The 22,015-nt window shown below is 37.3% G+C and overlaps 1 protein-coding gene across 1 annotated transcript in view; it reads left to right on the top strand.

Annotated features, from left to right (window-relative positions):
• ANO4 (anoctamin 4) overlaps positions 1-22,015 on the top strand; it is a 138,327-nt gene that overhangs the window by 37,311 nt on the left and 79,001 nt on the right. The window lies entirely within an intron of this gene.

Here is a 22,015-nt window from a genome sequence, read left to right as displayed (position 1 = left end):
ATCTTTAATTGCATTCACTCCCTGCCTCAAGCAGCAGCTGACATTTCTGGGGCAACATCTGGCAGATGGTATGCAGCTGGTTTATACAATAGGCAGCAGAAATATACAATAGATGTTCTCTGGTGAAAACGCAACAAGACAGGGAAGAAGAGGACAGTATAAGATTCATTTTTGTTGTATGAACAAATATCTACTAGCAGGTATAAATTACTCTGAAAGTTATGTTAATCTGAGTCTGAAAGTTATGCTTTGAGATCTTTTTCAGAGGTTGATGCAATATAATTACAGGATGATATTATTTCATGACTTTTCAAGTTTGCAAGCAGATGTAGATAGGTTCATGGTGAGGCAGCATGAAGCAGTTTCTCTTAATGTGGCTGTAACTTTGCACTAATGGGGCAGGACTTTAGAGGCTAGAAACATGTATTCAGTAAGAGACTTATATTTAGCAGCAACTTTGAGCCTGGTTTAAAATGATGAATGTTGAGAGAAATTACAGATGACAGAAGGAGCACACAATATAGTATCTCTGTGACTCTTGGCTCATCCCTGAGTGTAAAACCAAAATAGACTTTTGACTGTGTCAAAGTGAGGTAGAAGTTAGAAATAAAGAATGACTATGAAAGAAAACAAGAGCTTCAAAGACTGAAACTTTAAATATAGTTGTGCTCAGAAAGTGATGATGTGAAAAAGAGATGTTATAATCAACAGCTATTCCTCCTGAGCGTAGTCAAATATTATCATCTATCTTTCTGGCAAAAATGACATCTACTACTTTTTGTTGTTGTTGTTAGTACTGCAGAGCCAAAACAGTTATGTGAGACTGATCTGCTTTTTTCTGGTTTGTGCGTCATTGCTGCAATTGTTCATGAAAGTCCTGTTACATAAACGTTATTGCTGATTGTGATTCATGGGCAGAAAAGAATTAAGCTGACTTCCAGGCCCGAAGTGGCGTTTGCAGATCTGAGTGAGGAAAGGTGTTTTATAAACTTAGCTTATGTAATTTGTTTCTCTGAGAAGCAGTGCACAGTAAAATCTCCATGCCTTTGGAATGACTCTAAGTTTCTTTTTGTTATAACTTCAGTTTATTCAGTTATTGAAAGAACAGTAACTTGTTTGTAACTTAGTGCTGCTATAGATGTTAATTTAATCAACCAGGTATGCAGCTTATAACAGAGCACTCAGCCTATGGCCCTATAACTATGTGCAGCTTGCCAGGAGAGTTTCAGTGGTGGTCAGGAGCTGGCTGCAGGTCAGCTGGGAATGTTTTCCTGGCTGCTGTTTTCTTTTGGTGCTTGTATCCCTTCTCTGTGATGTTGACCTTTATTTGCACATACCAAACCCTCCTATCCACTAGAGAAAAAGGTGGCTAGGGAAAGCTTCCACCACCAAAATTGCATCTGCTGTCCTCCAAGGTTCTTTTTACAGAGAGGAATATATCTGTGTGTATGCACTGTGTGGCAATATATGTCCTGCTGCTAGGAAGCACCAGGACAACGGTGCATGTGATGATCATCTGTACTGTGCAGGCATTGTAGGTCCGGCCATGTGGAGGATGTCACCTATGGCTGAAAGGCTTCCCTTTAGGACAAACAATATAGCTGCCCACCTAGAAAAATTAGGGTTGCTGACCTAATGAGTTTCTTAATTCCAACACAGTTCATATCTTCCTTTTCTGTTCTATAATAATGTGTGACTCCTTTAATTGCAGTGGGGCAGATTATTGGCTGTCACCTTATCATTTAAGTCAACAGCTCAATGGCAGTTTATGCTAGCTGGGGGATCTGTCTTTTACATGTTAATGCATTTTAAATTACATCATTCTGTATTTGTAACAATTTACACATCCTGTCTTTCCTTGCCGATTTAATTTTAAACCACATTCAAGGACAGTTTCAAGAAGAAAGGAAATCAAATTCTTTCCTGTTCTTTCTTTTTTAATAGTGATGGAGGACCCTCCAGTTACTGTCATCACATACTTAACCCATGTACATATACACGTATACACTCATGTATACACACAGCAGAAACAAGGATAGTCAATATCTTTCTCAAGGTAATGAAAAATACTACGTAGATGTTCCTTCCTTTGACATAAGGGAGAGAACTTTGCTTTCATGCTAGAGCTGCAATAAGTAAAATAGTAAGACATGAGTAACAGTGGCATGCATCTCCCCTTGTCTGAGTAACTAGTGTTTGGACAAAGCTAGGCCTTCTTGGTCATTGGAGAAGATCACATGCAGTTCAATATTAATCTACTGCTGTAACTAATATAAAGCATTCAGTAGTTTCCATGTACTCTAGTAAGTTGTTTCAGTCTCTCACTTTTCTGATCCTATTATTCAATATGTAAATATCTACAGCTAATGAACTTACAGTACAAATTATGCGGCCTGCAGGAGCTGTGGTTTCACGAACAGCATAATATCCCATTATTAGCAGATGCAGTTTGTTATTTAATGTTTAAGCACTGTGTCTGATTGTATCCACAAATCGCAGATGGAGACATCAAAGTGACATAAACTATGCCTGCAAAAAGAGAACCAGACTCAAATGCAACCCCACCACATGCATTATAAGTGAAAGTGCTTCCAGCTATTTAATTTAAAACATTGGTCTGTTCATTTCATCCAAATTCAGCCCGAACAAGTTAAAAACAGACTGGTCTTCCAAAGATTTATTGCTAGTTTATTATCTAATGCAAATAGCAAGTAGAGTCTCTTTTTGGCAGTGTTTTACAGAAACATGTATAGGTATGAACGGAAAAATATCCTTTTCCAGAATGTGCTCTGTACCAAAAAGCATCACCACTAAACAGAAAAGGAGTTTCCAGCTACCTGGGCTTTGGAGGGAAAATGTTTTAGCTTTCAGATACTATGTCCACTGTACAGCACAGTGGCAATTCAGAAGAGAAATTTGAGAAATTTGAGGAGGTACATGGAAGTCTGGATGGATAGAGTCTGAACTTGAATTTCAGTGTGCATTTCTTAGAAGTAACCTTCTTGATTGTCTGAGGGAGCCAAGAAGTGAATATGTTTCTGAGTTAACAAATTCCAGCCTTTAACAGGACTTTGTAAAGCTAGTAGACTAAGAAACTGTTGCTGAAAAAATTATCTACCTTTGAAAAGGTATGGATTTTTCATGGAGTATGGAGGTGATATAGAAAATACATAGACAATTAAAAAAGGATAAAAGGGGCCCTGAGATACTTCTTTTCCTTCAGGAACATTGAGTAGGATTTTTTTGTCAAAGAGTTTCCTGTCATCAGTCTTCACAAGTCAGAATGTCAAAAACCTTTTGAAGGACACCAGGTTCATGGAAAAAAACAGACAGATGAAAGATTAACAAAAACAGTGAAGATTACGTACAAGATGTCCCTTATATGTCAAAAGTCACCTTTCCCTTTACAATAATTGGTATTACACTGCAGTTATTTTTGAGGTGTTGTTTGCCTGCCAGTGGCATCAGGAACAAGTGTAACTCACAATGCTACAATCACTTAATGCACAGTGAGAGTTTTCATTGCCCAAAGGTGACGTGACTGGGTTGCCGCAGCACTCCCATATACTACTGGCTTAATAAGCATAAATCTAGAGCTATCTGTAGTGAACAGAAAGACAGAGTATATGGAAACACCAGCAGTACATTTTACATTCTCATTTCATGTTCATGATTTTGATGTTGAACTTGTTTTGAAAAGATGGCATTGTGTTTACAGCATTGCGATCTGAACAAATAGTATTGATTTCAAGTGGCCACAGTACCTTCTTGGTCTAGGAGACATTTGCATCTTCCCTTGCAGCATGAAGTGGTATGGGGCTGCCGTCCCTGGAAGTAGTCCCGGGAGAGAAGCGTGAATCTGGAAGGGACAATTCTGTTTTTCACCCGCTTTTGGCACTGGAGGTCCTCTCATCGGCCGATTACTTTCTTTGTTATACCAGGTTAATTTGGTCATGGAGTGAATGGAGCACTGGTGCTGTGTGCCTTGCATTAACTGTATTTTAACTGTGGTAAGAGCCTCACAAAATAGAGCTAGTCAAATCAGCTCAGTGCTCGGACTTCATTGAAAAAGATGTTTCAGTTTATGGCTCTCTGGGCCCAAATGAAATCCAGCATTATACACTGCATATTTAGGTATTTGTTTCTTGCTGCTTCAGAGTGATAATGAAGTGATGTTGTATATGAAGTTTAATACAGCCTGACCTAAGGAAAAAATGTTCCTGAGATAGCCACATTGACTGAAACCTCTGAAAACCAATTAGTCATGTCCCTCTCTTTAAAGTTGTATCTGTTTTAAAAAACTCTCTTCTGTGCATAAATATCTTTCATATTCATATATGAAAGCTTATAAACAATCTCTAAAGGTGCCTTGTAGGCAAAGCAGTGTAAAGACCCATTTCTTTCCTCTTGGAGGTTTTCATGGTACAGTACTTACAACTTTTCTTAGATACAGCTTGTTTTTCTTAATAGACTCAAATAGATCTTTCCATTTATAAGAAATAAGATTGACTCCCCTTTCTGACGTCTCCACTGTCAAGCCCTAACACAAGAATTTTGTGCTTACTTTTTTTAACAACCATCTCCTAAACCTTTTTAAAATTCCAAACCTTCCATAAAGAAGAAAACCTTGACAGTGAGAATGTAGATAGGAGAACAACAAAATGGAGACATGGAAATCGGGGAACCATGACTCTATACTTCGTCTTGCAATATGCAAAATTCATATTTTTAAGACTGGTAGATTTGGAGACATTTGCCCTTTGTTTCCACTGCGGTTTTCTGACCTTCCCCTTTCAGGTTAGTTTATAAATGTCATGTTTTGAAAAACTGCCATTGTAGGCTAGTAATAATGGTAGAATATTGAGGGATTTTCACATTCACATACTTCTATATATAAGAAGTAGAAGTATATAGTTTTCTTATATCTTTCTGTGTCTCTGTAATATCATATCTAACATTGAATATACATGATTTCCGTATGTATAAAATTTAAGGGTTTGAATTTAGGTATAGACAGGTTTTAAAATGAAATTGTTTGGAAAATGATCTCCTATAATAAGCTGTTACAACTCATCCATCTAATTTTAGTGTATTTTTTCCACATTTTAGTTTATTTGGCTTAGTTTCAGAAGCAGAAATTGTTTTTTGAAAGAAGTGTATCAACAAGTTTATTTGCTTGACTGGTAGTTGCTAAATTTCAATTAATATATTTTTCTACACTTTAAACATTCTTCTCTTTTCTTCTTTTTTTGCTGAGGAAAATTGCATGAAGATTTTTTAATCAATCTACTAAAACCTCTTTTATTCAGGTCATTCCCTTTAAAATGTCCATTTAAATGAGATACTGATAACATTCTCGTGATTCCACTAGTTGTACAAATCTGATATTCTCAACTACCAAATGTCAATAAAAATGAAGTTCTGTAATGTAATTTTTCATTTCTTTAAAATAGAAGCTATAAAGAAGTTATCCACATCTAGAAGACATGTTTATATGTGTCACTTCTTCTGACTTGTTTGTAATGCAAGCATATAAAATAATTTTTGATATAGGCTTCACTTTGATGGTCTGAAGAGGATTTATCACCTCTGGAGTGTACAAATTAGGTCTGAAAGCCACTTCACCAGGTAACACCAAGCATGCTCCAGTTCAGGATCCTGCATATTACTAGGGAGTGAAAAGCAAAAGAAAGCTTTTCTTTTTTTCCTTTGTTGAAATTCATTTTGTTAAAAAGGAATGTATAAATTTTCTGTGGAGACCAGAAGAATCACATGGAAGATACTTGATTTGCTAATAATACTGAGCACTTGTCAACTGGCTCAAAGCCAAAAGGTGCTCTTTGTAAAGGCTTTTCTTAGAATTGTTTTCTTCACCAGGTCCATTTCTTTAGAATTTTTCCCCTTCCAGTGTATGCAGTGAAATCACCATCTCTTAAGTTTGTTAACAAATCAGAAAGTACTCTTGCCTAGTCCAGATGACTGGCTTTTACCCTGCCCTTTTATAGAATCATAGGATAATTTGGGTTGAAAAAGACCTCAAGAGGTCTGTAGTTCAACCTCTTGCTCAAAACAGGGTCAGCTATAAAATCAAGACTATGCTGTTCAGGACTTTCATGTGCCTTTTTCCAGGTGGATGCACCTATTCATTTTTTATGTCTGTTTCTGGGGTTTTTTTGGTCTTTCAATTCCATAAAGGAGGCCAGCTACTTTTTACATTTATCTTAAATGAAAGGCAGATGTTACACTCAGTTTTAATATGGGTTAGCCTAACCTCCAGTAATTCCAACAACTCAGAGTTCTACTGCACTGCTCTTTATATATTCTTTTCCACTCAGAAACTTGTCTCTCCATACCTAGACTTCTGTGCCTTTCATTGCCTTGTAAGTTAGTAATCTGAACTGTGACCTCATTTTCTGGAGAACCTGGAGAAGCTCAGGCATTCTTACTGTCATAGGAGTGCCCATGGGAAGGTCATCTTCCTGAAGTAAAACTGTCACCAATGCTAGGTCAGGATGGCCATGGCTTTTTTCTTCTATGTCTGTAGTTCAGTGCAGGCTACAGCCTAGCCCTTCATCTTCAGAGTTCTTGAGTTTGTACTGTGAGCGCTATTGCTATTGGAAACCGTGGCTTTCTGAAACAGTATTGGATTAAACAATGTCCTGAAAGAGCAGTTGAGTGGATGGGAGCTGTAGTATGTAGAACATTCAGGGTCAACAGTCTTGTGCAAATTTATGGATTTTTATCAGTAGCTTCATAAATTCACAGGAAAGAAGAATACAAGTAATAAAATAAAGAAATTACTGGTCAAAATCAAGAGGCCTTTTAAAGTGCGAAGGATGCTAGTGGGAGGCTTTGGTATTTGCAGGTCTGTACTTCCCTGTGTATTTTCTGTGGGCAGAATGAATAATGTGGGATGGGGGAAGTGGATGACAGCCAAGGCCTTGTCAAAAGTTCTGAATCACTTGCTGTCACTGTGGTGTCCCAGACAGCTAAGCAGTGAACTAGAACCACCAGTGAAGGTGCAGTTGTAGGAAGTAATGCGTCTGCACCGGTGCAGAAGTTGGGGTGGGTGGTGAGCACAGTTACAGGAGTCCAGGAAAAATAAGGGCTGTACCGCAGAGTCCCAAGAGGGAGAAGAACCATCTTATTGACCGTAGCTGTTTGCAATGCAGATACCTGGCTGGGGAGGAGCAAGCCCTTCTGGGCAGCAGTTCATCTCAGTCTGCAGAAAACAGAACAAATGAATTGTACCCTGAAGTGCTTGACCCTCTCCATTGCAGACATCTAAACATAGTTGCCCTGAATCACACCTGTGACATCTGCTCCTTGGTACTAAACCTTCAGGCAGCTTCTCAGGATCAGTGGGCTTAAAGCCATGATAGTGCCCGTGTTTTGATACAAATATAGCAGCCTGCCAGTGTCCAGCAGGGGAAACTAGGTCAGATATATGGCACACACCGTATCTATAAACTACTAAAGATATGCTTTTTTGTTTGTCGTGTGCCCAAGTGATACTTATAGACACAGAGGAGTAGATCTGTAGATGGCAGGATCAGCCCCAATACTGGCAGAGTGTAAAGCAAACAGCTAACAGAATTATATGGCAATTGTAAAGTTTAATTCTAAAAACCCCAAGCTATGGAATAGATTAAGGCTTCTGCAGATTTTCCATTCTTTGACATCTTCTGTTCTTTGCTGTGAATTGATGAGTGCTTGCTATGTCAATTTACATTTTCATCTTGGCCTGAAGGTGAGCACATTGGAATTTTGGGAAAGGGGGAGAAAGATGGTGGGCAGAAAGCATTTAGAGGAAGCTAGTATCAAGATGTGGAGGCATATCCACGTTAAATCATGGCAGATAAGTAAGAAAAGAATCCTTCTCACTGTATAACTCCTCCTATAAAAACCTGAGTGTAAAATGTCTTTAGAAATTCAACACAAGCCTCATCTTTTGTATGTATGGAGGATGACTTAACAGAAGGCAGGGGAAGAGAAAGGCAAGGAAATAATAGTCATTAATATAGATTAGACTCAGCAAACAGGGAAACATTTTGAAAATGTGAAAACATTTCATTTAAACAGAGTCCAAATTAAATGCCTAATATTAAATGCCATGCTATTTGATAAGATCTTAGCTTTACAAAAGAGAAAACAGAAAGGAAAAAAAAAGAAAATGTGTGATTATATAATCCAGTAATACACCAAAACATGCTATTTTGTGTGGACAATATTTAAACTTAAATACATTTGAAATGTTTCATGTGTTTACCTACAAATTTTAGAAATCTTGTTCAATTTGATTAATTTTTGTGTAATTTATTCAGTTTGATGTAGAAACAAAATGCATTTCTCTCTTAAACAACAGAGCTGATCACTGAAATGTTCATATAGGACTAACTATATCTCACTAACAAAAGTTTTTATTTGCTGATTCTTTTTAAATTTTATTTCATAGACTACATGTAAGGCATCAAGCATATTTTCCATCAGATACTGCGTAACATAAAACAAAACCTCATTTCCTAAACTTGTTACTAGATTCCTGATGCAGAAATGCTGAATGTGGCCTTTGCAGTCAGATTCACTGCACAGGTGTTTTACTTCCTGTGACTACAGAAAAGTAAAATTAGATTAATAGCCTAGGACACGGTGCCAGGCTCACGATTTGGTTCAGATCTCATCAGAACATACATGGAAGTGAATTAACTACTTGCACTCATATTTCTTATCCAACGTTCAGATATTTTCACAGTCAGATCCTAAAAATTTGCAGTGGGAACATTAATATGGTTCAGGTTTTCTTGAATTTGTATTTTCTAGGAAGTGCATATGTGTCTCCCTAAATGCCTGACAAACATTCTCCCTCATTCTATCAGTAAAGCCCCGGAGCACTGTCAACAAACTATTACCAATATCCAAAAGCACTCATCTGTTTCATCCTGTTATTCTTGAGTATATACCCTCTTGTAAATTGAATTGTTCTGAGTTAAGAGTATGTCTTTAACAAAGGAAAGACATGCTTCTAATGCCCTTAACCATTTAATTTTGACCTTGAAGTCTATAGAACCTGAAGAACTCAGAAATTCATTTTAAGTAAAATAATGATATATTCCACACTAAGTGCTGCATATGAATACTGTTCAAAATATCCTAAAATTATCTCTGAAGGAAATTGGATGGGTTTGGAGAAATTTACTGTTTAAATACCATTTTTGCCTGAATCATCTTCAATTCTTATCAAATATCTCTTTATTTCTTAATTGATTTTAGTATGGTGAAAGCAAAACAAGGAGGGTGGGGCAGGTGGATGATGGTTTTAGTTTTCCCAAAGTCAGGAACCATATATTCATTGCTGCCTTCTTGCCAGAGATCATCACAGTGTCATCCACATGGAGAGCATGATATAGGGCTTCTCTTTTTATTCCAGATTAGACACTGTCAGACCCTCATATCATCCTTACAGCCCCACATCCCAGCTCCTGGAAGTCCTAGGCTGGTGCTAGACTGGATCTGTGGACCCACTTTAGTTTCACCTGTTGTCTTTGAGATGGTGCTATGCCTTGGTCTTTTCAGATTCACCTGTGGTTCACATAAACAACAAAAAGGTTTAATGTGCAAACAAGTCTTATTTTAGGAAAAGATTAAGTACCAGAACTAAAGAACAAAACATAGCAAACACTTTTATCTTATACTTAATACTTAAAGCTCTCCCTGCTCGAGCCACTGTCTCAGCCACACTGGAGGAACTAAGGAAGTTTTGTCTGTCTTGCTTCTCCTGCTCCAAGTCTCCCAAGACTGACTTGATCTGTGGAGCATTTTGAGATTGCTTCTTAACCCTGGCTTTTCCCCAGGGTCAAACGCCCCATCTTATTTCAAACATGTTCACATCTCTCTTCTAGATCCTATCCCCTAGTAGGAATGCCAGAGATTTATGCCAAATATGCCAATAATGTCTCAGTACCCAGTCCTGCTTTTTAGTGTTCTGACCCCACTTTGGAAGCTTCTTTAAATTTCCCTTGCCAATGTAGTCCCTAATTATTAAAGCAGTCCTAACACTGTTGGCCTTCTAGGCTTCTTATAGAAGCCAGATACAAGGGGTAGTTGTGTTGAGCATAGGACTACTCTTCCAGATGTGTTGTTTAAAAAGAAGTGACGCCATTATTTGCTCTCTGAACTGCCCCATTTTCTTTTTCTAATATTTGCTATGCTTATTTTTCATAGTGCGTTGTCTCTCAAAATGAAATGCTCTGTTTCCTTGATCTTGTATTATGACATCCTTCAGGGCAGAGTGAAGGTGAGCTGTGCCAAATAAGCAAGGTTTGATTTTATAATGTTTTACAACTACTTGATTAGCTTGCAAGTCCTAATAGAGGAGACTGGGAGGGTGTGGGGGCCTCAAGAGGCTAAAGTACCTCCCACAGCTCCAAGGGCAGGCCAACTACATGCTGCCAACTGTTTATCCAGTTTTTTTCCTAAATGCCAGAAGCCTCCCTTGCCAGATCACTCTAATGTTTCAGTATTGTTCAGCTTGATTTTTTAACATATCTGACCTAAATCTCCTTTGCTACAATTTAATTCTGTTATTCCTTGCCTGATTCAGCAGCAACATGGAGAGCAGTTCATTCCCTTCTTATCCACAACTGCTTGTTACTTAAGATGTTACTGTGTTATCTGCTTAGCATTTTCTTCTGCAATTTAAATCACCCTGGCTCTTTCATTTTCGTCTAGGTCAAATTTCCTAAAACCCTTGATCAATCTCATTGTCCTGCTCTGATCTTTCTTTAATTAATCCATATCTTTCTTACTTGGGCTGGACTTTACTCCCTGCTGAATAGCCATGCAAAATGAACGACCAGGGAAATTTGAGCCCTACACGCTCTTAATTTGATATTCTTTTCCTCTTCATATACTTACCTTACTCTTGCTTCTGTTGCTAACTTCACTTCTTGATCCTAACAGTGACATTTTGTGTGTTCATCTTTTCTACGTTTTATACCTTTCAGGCTCCTCACTATCTCTGCCTTCTGTGCTACAATAGCATGTTTGTCAGACCTAGAGAGTCATATGAGAGAAGCCATTTCCTTAAGCACAGAGCATGATTCCCCCCCTGCCCCCTCTTTTTCTTTGCTCTTCATTATATATAAAAAAATTTCATACGCTGACGTAAATTCATCACTTTAGGCTCTTCGTGACATTTCTAATATTAGACCTTCTATTTTCTTGCCAGTGTTACTGTCACTGCACTTTCCACCAACCATGTACAGTGGTGGTGATTGCTCAGTTGTTATCCAGAGCTCTTTCCTTATTAGTATTTTGATACTTTCCTGTTAACCTTTCATGTTCTAAAGGAGACATGGCATCTGTGCTGGATGGGCCCTTTATGTAAATGCTGTCAGAAACAAAATCGTTGTCAAAACTTTCAATTTGCTCCCATTTTGTGCTTAAATGCCATCTGGGCAAATCACAAATTTCCACATTCTTCTTCCCATGGTAGTTTGTGGAATTTTGTATGCATTTATTTTATATAAGGTTCCTCTCCCTCAAACGTTAAGAGGACTTCCTTTTACTTCCTCAAATTGAAATTGTTAAAAATACAGATATGTGTAATTTGTTGTACTCCAGAGGTTGTCATTGGCAGAGGTCTGATGTTGGAAATACCTCCATCATACGTCACACATAGTCAGAGAATGATGTGTAGGACTAGTTGCCTTCTGTGGTCGTGTGAGGGAACCTGGTGAGAGAAAAGTGACGTTGACTGATGTGGAGGAGACAAGCAAGCATGAGAAAGATGGGATTCTGGAAGAGGAAACAAATATATCAGTGGGAGATGTTTGTCAGTTGTGTGTTTGTTTGTGTAAGACAAAGGTGGAGAAGGACATTACACCTGAGGGTGCTGTGTGTACAGCAGAACGAACTACAGTGACTCTATAAAGTTGCATCAAGTGGTGCAAAGCACGTTTTTACACTACATTTCTTGGACATGCTAGGTGTTATATTTTAAATATTTGGCAGGAACTACAGCCTGCAGTGTATGAACAATTATAATTCCCTAAGTGGTGGCTTGCTGAGAAAGCGTTCTGCAGTTTGGATAATTTTTTCCTATTGTCTAGTGATGTAACACTAATGGAATATGTTTAGAATATGTTTTCCAATATTCATTGAGCCCAAACTGTTTTGTTTTTAATCAAATTCCTTTCAAGAAAATGATTGAATTATAAGTTATAGAGTCCTTGATGCATGAGCCATATTGATTTTTTTTTTTCAGAAATCGTCTAATGGAATTATAATTTTCCTGTCAGGAAATCTTTGTAATAGAAGAAAACATCTATAATACTGCATCTATGCATCTACAAAGTGTATAGAAAAATTGGTATTGTTAAGTGCAGTGAGATTTTATCTTATTTTTCTTTTTGTGTTGCATTTTTACACTCCCCGTATAAGAGAAAGAAACAGACTGCTCTAATTATGCCAGCTATACTAGTTCCAGAGGTATGAGAGGTGAGAATTTCAATTTTACTCCAAAGTTTTACAGTGAATAAAAGTATCTGAATAGTACTACAGAGCTAAAAAACACTCTGGTGACTTCTGTTCCATCTTTAGACTGTGAATTCTCTGCTGCAGCTCTTAGAGACACAGCCTCTCTATAGAAAGTGGGCAAAATAAGAAATTCTAGAAACGTTTACACCTAGTGTAATTTCTGTCAATAGATAACAAAGATGTTTGCACTTTCCTAAGCTGAAGAAATCTGCCTTTTGCTAACTTGGGGACTTCTTTAAAAGAATGAATATTTCTACATCTTTAGAGAAAGATAATATTGTCTGTTAAGAAAAGATCTTCATTGCAGTTGATTTCCATGGTGCAAGCAAATTTGGCGAGGGGGATTCTTGTTTCACAGCATCATACAGACCTCAAATGTCAATATTATCCAGCAAACAATTTTAGGATTAGTTCCATCACTTTGCAACATACACAATCAGATCAAAACTAACATTACCTTATTTGGTAGTGATATTGGCCTTGAAAGAAAAGATGACTTGCTTGTTTTCTGTAACTCCTCTAATTTAAACTTCATGTAAGCTCTGAACTAGGAGAGCAAATTATCTTTGTCCTCTGACACATTTGTCCGATCCATTAAAATATTGAGCTCCATCTGGTGCTGCTTTGCTCTTCTGTGTCATACAGGAGGTGTTTTCATCCAGCACCTTATGTCACTAGGCACACTGGGAACGGCAATAATTGATCAATAGTGGAGCTTGTGTTTAGGTGTCTGCCTTGTCAGTGTGTTTGCCATGAATGGAAGTTGCTTTATAACAACAAATTAGAATAGTCCAAAGCAAAATCATAGTTTACCCTTGTCATACATGGACCTTGTTTCATTTAAAGCACATCTAGCACATGAAGGGATTTGTACAGAGATGCACAAAGGATCCAACATTCTCCCTTCTTAGTTTAGAGATACTATTATGTAGTTCAATTTTATCTTGTCTCCAGTTAAATACTAATTATGCCACCTTTGCTTAAGAAACTTTTATTTTTCTTCTATTTCTGATATACATTTTTTAACATCAGATGATCTAGTTAAATACATAAGTCAAACTACTCTGAGCTTAGCTGAATAGAGACAGATGAAAAATCATGTAGACCATCAACTATCAGGAATTTCCTTTCTGCTCTAGACCATAACTTTTCTTTTCATGATCAGCCTGAAACTGTGACTTTGTGAAGCCAGTACATTAAGATGGTTTTGCCTTTCTTTTGTTGTTATGGATATTTAATTTTTTTGTGTGTGAAGTCTTACACAGTCTGACCATGGTTTGGGATTTGGAAAAAAGGTAAATCTACCTAATTATATTAATCTGAATTGTGAGCTGAACAGTGGTAATCAAGCTTATTCTTGCCATCATACTTTGCTTTCGAAAGCACTTTCAAGTAGCAATGGTGTCATACCTGGAGAGATGGCTGCTCTACCATATGCTTTGGCAGATTTCCAAAACTTCCCTTTTAAAATTTTGTTTACATTTTTAAAATGCATCAGATCACTTGAGAATCTTTAGTAAGACTACACAGTGTAGGTGCCCAGAAATTCACTATGGCCATCTTATTAAAGCAATATAACAACTCTTTGTGTAATGGAGAAGAGGAAAGGGAAAATGGCTCACTCACATCTGCCTACAAATAAGCCAGACAGAAGAGTTTTGCAGCAATGAGTTGAACAATGTGAAATGAATTATCAGAAGACAGCTCCTCAAACACTTTCCAGTTCTAATAATCTTAGCAGTAAGATAAATAAAGCACAGAAAACTCAGATGTGAGCCAAGGGAACAGGCGTTTGAGTTGCCCAGACTCTCAGACTACATGGGGAACTACAGCTGGTAGAGCTGTGATTTACTTTCTTCACATGCATCTTTCCCCTTCGTCTAACTGGGTCTTGTGTTTTCTTTGGTGCCTTTCCTTTCCTGGAAAATGGGGACTTGCATTAAGTTTGAGAAGGTGCTGTGACAGTGGTCTTCTGTGACTTCCCTGCAAAGCAGAGCAAAATATGTGTCCTGCACAACCAGGTATGGTGCAGAGACCCCCCAGGTGTTGCCGAGTGAATTAGCTTGGGAATTGCAGGTATTATAAGTCACATCAGCATGGGATAGCACTCAACATAATCAGCCATGCTAGCATGCACATGCACTAACCCCGCAGGTCCCTATGTAGCCAGGGCCAACACCTCTGCCTGTAATTCTTCACGTTGTGGATGTGTAGCTGACTTAAAGAACTCAGGGGTTCATTGTGCCATGTGGACTGAACTAAAGCCTCTCCCTGATAGTATCATTTGGAGTAGGCTCTTCTTCAGCTATGGTCATGTTGAGTTCACTGGCATCTCTCTTTAGAAAGAATTTTGCACTACGCTGTCAAATATAGAGGTATACAGAGCTACAGGACAGTTCACTGCATCCTAGAAAGCGCTGACACTGAAAAGACTTTGAAGTCTAGGTTGATAGTCATATTTCTTGTCTTCCTTCCTTGAGTCTTGAGGAACAAGACTCTGAAGAAGGAGTTGGACAGTCAAATAGCTTCATCTTGCTGGAGCATAGGCAGGTGCTCAGAACCTGGGCTGCTGCAAACATTTCTGTGTCCACATAGGAGGTTTGTGGTGGCCTTTCTGTCCAGAGATGCTGTGGTGCCCAGAGAGGTTGTGAGGTCTCCATCCATAGAGATATTCAAGATGCCACAAACCACTCTAGTTGTCCCTGCTTTGAGCAGGGGTTTGGACTAGATGACCTCTGGATGTCCCTTCCAACCTCTATTATTCTATGATGCTATGATAAGCAGCTTGTTCAGTTCCTCTAGATTATTTGTATGCAAAAGCTATAATGCCTGCCTGCATGTTTTGTGTGTTTGATTGATTATTAAGTTTTTGAAATTAACTGTTGGACAAAAAATAAATTGCCTTTTTCTTTGCCAGAGCAATGGCTTTCTAGCAAGCCTCTAAGAGCAAACATGAATATTTAATAGACAATTCATTAAATGTGAGTATTTTCTACTTCAAAAATTATTAATGAGACATAAATCTGTACTGGAAAAATATTGGTTTCATATTTTACACTTGGGATAAATCACAAAGGAAGTTGCCTTATAAAATGTAGTTCAATTGTATGATATATTTTTAAAGGCCTGTGATGCCAAAAGTAAAATATTGTACATAAAAGACCTTTTTTGGCCCATAGTACAGTCAAAAATGTTTGATGATCTCAAATATCATTGTATAAAATATTAACATTTTCAATCTAAAATTGCCTAATATCTGATGCCTCATGTAGAGAGACTTAATGTCAAATAATGTGTTCATAAGTAAAAATACATTTTCTGCTCAGAGGTTTTAGCTGTCTGCATTTTTAAATCTGGAAGTAATTAATTTCACAAGTTTATACTATCTTCCAGTCCAGAGGAATTAAAAGACGAATCCTATCTGTTTGTCAGATGAAATTCATATGATTAGCTATTTTAATTGTCACAGAAATCTAAACCAGGTGGGTCAAACCTGTATTCATTCAGTATTTACTAATGCGATTATCAAGAAACATTTTATCAATGCTTCACATTCCCATCAACCTCTTCCATTAAGATGGTCATGCTGCAGCCATTTCTAATGCTTTTCTCTAGGAAGTCGAGTCCAAGTCAGAGGATATTTTTTCCATGGTAGATTTAGTAAATCTAAGTTACCTTACTGTGAGATCCATCCTGTCCATCACAAGTGAATTCAGATGACTTAAGTTACAATTAAAGGCATCCTTTCTCATGTTGTTTCTATCTCAGAGGAATTTGTATCTCTCTATTGCAGACTGTAAGCTCATCATTGCACAGTAAACTTGAGCAATGAGGTAGTTTCTGCATTTTACTTCTACTCAAATAACCTACCTTGTTCTTTAAGTTGCTCTCCCACTCTCACATTTTTGAGTACATGAAAGGACATTTGCAAACATTTCCCCTTGTTACTAACTCTGTTCTATTCCAGCATTGAGATCCTGTCAGCTGCTGCCAGAAATTAAGCACTGTAACAATGACACCTGCTCTGAGCTGGATTAGATGACACATTGCCTGAATGCTGGCAATAGCCAGACACCTGCCAGCATTACTAACTCCACTGGAGCTGAACCTTTGGAAGTGTTTTGCAAAGAAAGATAAAGTCTTACCCCATCATCAAATTTTGTCGTGAGATTTAATATAAAAATAATTTTCAGTTGTAATCATGTGGCTCTGTCTTATCAAGTTATTCTATATTTTAAATGACAGCATCCTCACGTCAAAACTGTTTGATTAGCAGCTTCCTATTTATTAGTTAGGGCTTTCTTTTTTTACTCTTATTTTCATCCTTACTGCTTTTGTTCTACAGTTTAAGTCAAAAGCTTCTTAAAATCCTAATTGAAATCTGAGCAGTATCTTCTCCTTTTTCACTAAACCTGTACTTTGATCTAAGGTATACATGTGGAAGATATTGGCCCCATTATTTACTAGATTTCTCTGATCCATGAACATGGAGGTTAATGCTTGTGAGTATGTAATATTTTCCCTGACACTGGACATATATTGACAGTATCTAAGTAATTACCCAGTGGTAGCGTATGCACTTTTGAAAAGTATTGGCAGTATATTACTGCTGCTTTTCCGGTTCTGTGGAAGTACCCTTGTGAATTTACATTTACTTCTGTTTCACAGAGGAAGAATGGTTTAATCAACTAAAATTTGCTGGGGTTTGTTTTTCCACTTAATTCACTCCACATGGAAAATCAATCTCTGAGGTTAATGTAACAGAGTAATTCTCAAAAACAGTGAAACCTGTAGCAGTTACTATTTACTACTCTGCACTCAGATGTCGCATGGAGCTTGATTATAGCAAGAATTGTAACTAGAGGAAGGATGTTGATTTTCTCTCCTTTTCTGGCTTTTCCTTCATTATGGCCTTCTCAGAAATAAGCTATGCTTGCCAGAAGTTAAAGCACTGTTCCCATTCTAGCTTTTTAACTTGCCTTGCAGTGTCTTGCTAAAGGAAGCAACTTTAATTCTGGTTCCTGGATCTGTTTCAAAATCTTATTTATGTCCTTTTATGAGGAAAGCTTTAAAAGTTGAGGAGAGTCCCAGTCTTGAGTATTTTTCTCTTAAATGATGAAAGGAAAAACACTTTAATGTAAATTCTGATTTCTTTTCCTTATTGATATACGCATACGTAAATGAGAGCATTGGGTTTTTGCAGTTGCCTGCCTAGTAGCCTCAAGGCAATTAAACAACTACACTATTCAGCTGGAGGCTCTGTAATTTTATCCGTCTTCAAGGTTATATGCTGTGAATCTATTTTTTCAACTTTCTTAACTTTTAGGCTCAATAAATGCTTGTATTGAGGTGAGCCCTACAGTTGTTTTTATCTTAAAATTACTTGACAATATTATTGATAAAGAACCAAAAAAAAGTCTTTGTTGGAGGAGAATGTTCAAGAGGGTATTCAACAAAAGACAGTAATCTCCAGCCTTGATCCTGGAAGACAGCCTGCAAATAGAGCAAAAAGTAGGCTTTTCAAGAGACGTTCAATGTCAGCATAACTTTGCTTCCATTCAGACTGACAATGATAACTTCAGAAGGAGCAGAGTCAGGTCAGTAATGAATATATGTATTTAAATCCTGCCATCAAAAGGAGTTAGAATGCCTGCAGGAGTACATGTGAGATTAGTAGTCAGGACTTAAACAGCAGTTAACACCACTCTGTGTGCTTTCAGAAGAAGAAAAAGAACCTGCCCTTTACAAATTTTCCTTGGCCTAACTGATGACTGTAACTCACCAAAGCAGGTGCTTATGCTTTTGGAGTTATGTAAATGGCCCCTGCTTTACCCTCTTTCCTTATATAGTGATACTGGAGAAGAAGATGGTGCTTAGTTTTTAAGCATGTTTGTGGTTGACTTGTTTTCTTTGGAAATACAATGTCTGTATAAACTTAATGGTAAAAGAAAAAGGTGGTCTTGACAGAAGGGCAGGTCTATAATATGTGGGCCTATGGTACTGCCTGTATTCTGGGATCGGCAGCGATGATATGGTACCAAAGTGATTTCTCAGTGAAGCCAGAAAGTTTGTTAATTAATGAATATCTCTGATACAGAGATAAGAGCTATAGATACTTGTGTTCATCAAATACTGATCTAATATTTTCAGGAATTACAGAATATGATTTCCAGCTGGAAAAGGGGGTTGGGGAGTGGAAAGAAGGAGGAGAGAAGAATTACAGCTTGTGAAAAATAGTAGATTAATGGCATTGAAGACTGAAACTCATTGTATGATTAGCTATCTGTAATCCAGACTCTGGTGATCTGAATTCTGCCATACCAACCTGTTTTGAAGATCAGAGTTCAGTTAAACTAAATACACCTTGCTAGCGCTTCTCAATCAGAATAATTTTGAAAAGGTTCTTGTAAGAAACAAGTTATTTTATAAAGAATTATGTCTTTGCACTGAATATTTTGAATTTTCATTAATTTTCATGTCTAGAAACTTGTGGTTTTAAATCAACATTTCTCTGGAGGAGAGTCAGTTCTTCCGTAGGAAATATTCTTTTCTCCAACCAGTTCCAGAAAGTGGGTTGCCCAGAGGCTGTGAAATGTCTGCCTGTGGAGGTATTCAGGACTTAATGGGACAAGCCCCGAAACAACCTGATCTAAGTTGGCCCTGCTTTAGTTAGAGAGTTAGCCGAGATGACCCTGGAGGTCCCTTCCAACCTAAGTCAGTCTGCAATTCTCTGATTCTGATAAGTCTTTTGTCACACTGGGTTTGCCCTACTCTGAAGACCAAAAAGAATGTTATTACTGACCAGAAGAAAATCTGTTTTGCTACAGGTATTCCTCCTGAAGACATCAGTTTGAAACAACCAATTTATTTGAACATTGGTGGCCTGGCAACTATCATATGGTGATAACTCTATAGGCTTCGGTGCTGCAGGTCAATTCCAGACACTTATTCCATTTTTGTGTTTGCAAAGTCTTTTATCCAATTTTCTGTCTCCTTGATTTCTCTGTTTTTCTTTCTTCATCATCTAGACATCACTTTCTCGCAGATTGCTTATGGCAGTAGCCATCTTATTTAAATTTCCAAGGGGAGTAATGTTACATTGATTTTTTGTTTGCATGTTCCCATAATGTGAAATTGAGTTTACTTTTCCAAACCATTTAATGAACCAAGCTTCAGAAGTCAATTACAAAAGAAGAATGTTCCTCTCCTCTCAATGAAACATTTAGAAGCTGAAGGATTCTGTGTCTAAATACTAATCTAGCAGAGAGTTTAGCAGATTCTATTCACTAAAGTATTTTTGTAACTAAGATCGTGCTCTTGATATTTTTTTTCAGGTATTTTGATTAGCTATTTTCTCCTCGGATTAAGAGTGTGTGACATTTCATTCTATTACTCCTCCATCTGGATTTATTCTTCTCTTTCCAATCTTGTTTTTCTCAGGCTTTCTCAGTGTTTTCCTTTATGAACACTTAACATGAGCAAACCCAAGAGAAATGGATTTCCATATTAATAATTTAGCATTATTACCTCCTTCTTCTGAAAATAACTGAACCTCCCAAATGTATTTTGGTTAGATCTTCTGTTGACAAAGCTGGTAAAATAACATTAGAAGATATTGAGTAAAATATATTCTTTAAACATCTGTATTTACATTTGTGATAACTATTCAGAAGTTTTTTATGTTTCTGTGTGAAAACATGTAACACATGACAAGTCAAATTCAGATTAAGACAGTGGTCACTTGTGAAACAGCACGTCCACAAGTCATGTTACTGTGGCTGCCATATCTAGCATGGATTAAACTACAATGTGCTGGGAAATACCTATAAGCATCCTGTTTAACAGCCATCACTAAATTTACAGGCTGTTTTTAATACATTTCCTCAATTTCACAAATTTTATTGGTATGTCAGGACCATAATTTCCTTTTGTATATTGGGCTTGTTAGATGGTTCTTTTGAGTTTTGTTTTTAATCCAAGATGTTTATGTCAAAATTGCCAGTCCACTGCTGACTTAACCTCATCTTTAAAAGAGTATTTTGCAGAAAAATTTTAGAGTAGCAGTACTTAATCTTGGCTTTGTAGTATCTAATTGCAGAAGTTTCATGGGAAAATAAAAGATGATTTATGAAATATACCGATAAAGAAAAACATCATTAGAGGCCTCATTTAGAATCCATAAAAGTCAATGGAAAGAGTACAACTGAACCAACTGAATTAATTGTCTCTGAAGCAAGTCTCTTGGGGACATTTTGTTGCTGTTAATATCATTTCATATTGAAATATTTTTCAAAAAGTCATCAACAAAAGAACAGCAAGATTTTTCTCCAAAGTTTTTAATACCAGAAAGTCATGCGTTGCATTATGTGATAAATCCGTTTTTTCATGCAGCCCAATAGTACTTTGGGTACTAATACTTCTCTGCGTCCATTTCTGAGGATTCCAATATTCTATTTGTTTAAAAAAATGTTAACTCTGTAGTGACTGTGTTGGGGCTTTTTTTTTTTGCCTTTTTTTTTTTCCTGTGCTAAAGGAAATTATATATATGTATCTTAGCTGTTGGAGCTTTCATTCCTACCACTTCACAAACTAGTAATAATGTCCTAGCTACTCTAAGGACATGAACATGCTATAGCAGTTTCAATAGTTTCAGCATCAGGATAGCGGAGGGAAGAATCAAATAGGCATCAAAAGTACAAATGTCAGCCTCCCACCTATATAGTCACTTTAGCTTCCAGGTAAACAATACTAGATTTAAGAGCTCCCAGTAAGTTGTATTAAACAAGAATTAATGTGAGAAACACTGAATATAGTGGAATGTCTAAAAAATTAGGAAATCATCCCTAAAGCCAACTAACAATTTTCTTGCCTGGTTTTCTGAGTCTCACTTTCCTTTTCTCGTACCCTGTACACCTTTACCCATTTTCTGGGTTGTCTCTGTTAATGTGATCCATTTAGTTTTCTAAAGCTGTATTGTATGCAATTTTATGAGAATTTAATTAATCTCCATTAGAATTTGAACAATTCATTTTCCAATATTAACATGTGGCTGTCCGCATTGTTACCTCGACTTCAGCTGACTCTACTATAGCTTTCCTGTAAAGTATTACTTCTACTTCTGAGTACAAACAGAGCTAAAATTCTCCCCTTCTCTTTACTGCATATTCTTTGTTCTTTGCCAGACAGCCTTCTCTTAGGTAATAGACATTCTGGTGCAAATACCCTATGTAAAGCTCTCTCCGTGCTACATACAACCCATAAAAAAGAAGATGGGAGCACTGCAAAGGGATCTTGCTGGCACAGTTGTGGCCCTTGACCTTCCTGAATGTCAAATCTTGAGACTGCACTGTAATACAAACTTTTCTTGATTGCCAGATATGTCTCCACCCACCTGCACTTCGGTGTGAGTGGTGAAAACCAGGTCAATTGGCAGAATCAGATCCTGTCTTGCCATTTTGCTTTTAGCTGAAGTTCAGGA

Source organism: Phalacrocorax aristotelis, chromosome 1 (assembly GCF_949628215.1).
Source record: "Phalacrocorax aristotelis chromosome 1, bGulAri2.1, whole genome shotgun sequence".
In the NCBI taxonomy this organism is placed as follows: domain Eukaryota; kingdom Metazoa; phylum Chordata; class Aves; order Suliformes; family Phalacrocoracidae; genus Phalacrocorax; species Phalacrocorax aristotelis.
The sequence above is the reverse complement of the archived record's forward strand: the minus strand, read 5'-3'. Positions and strand labels throughout refer to the sequence as shown.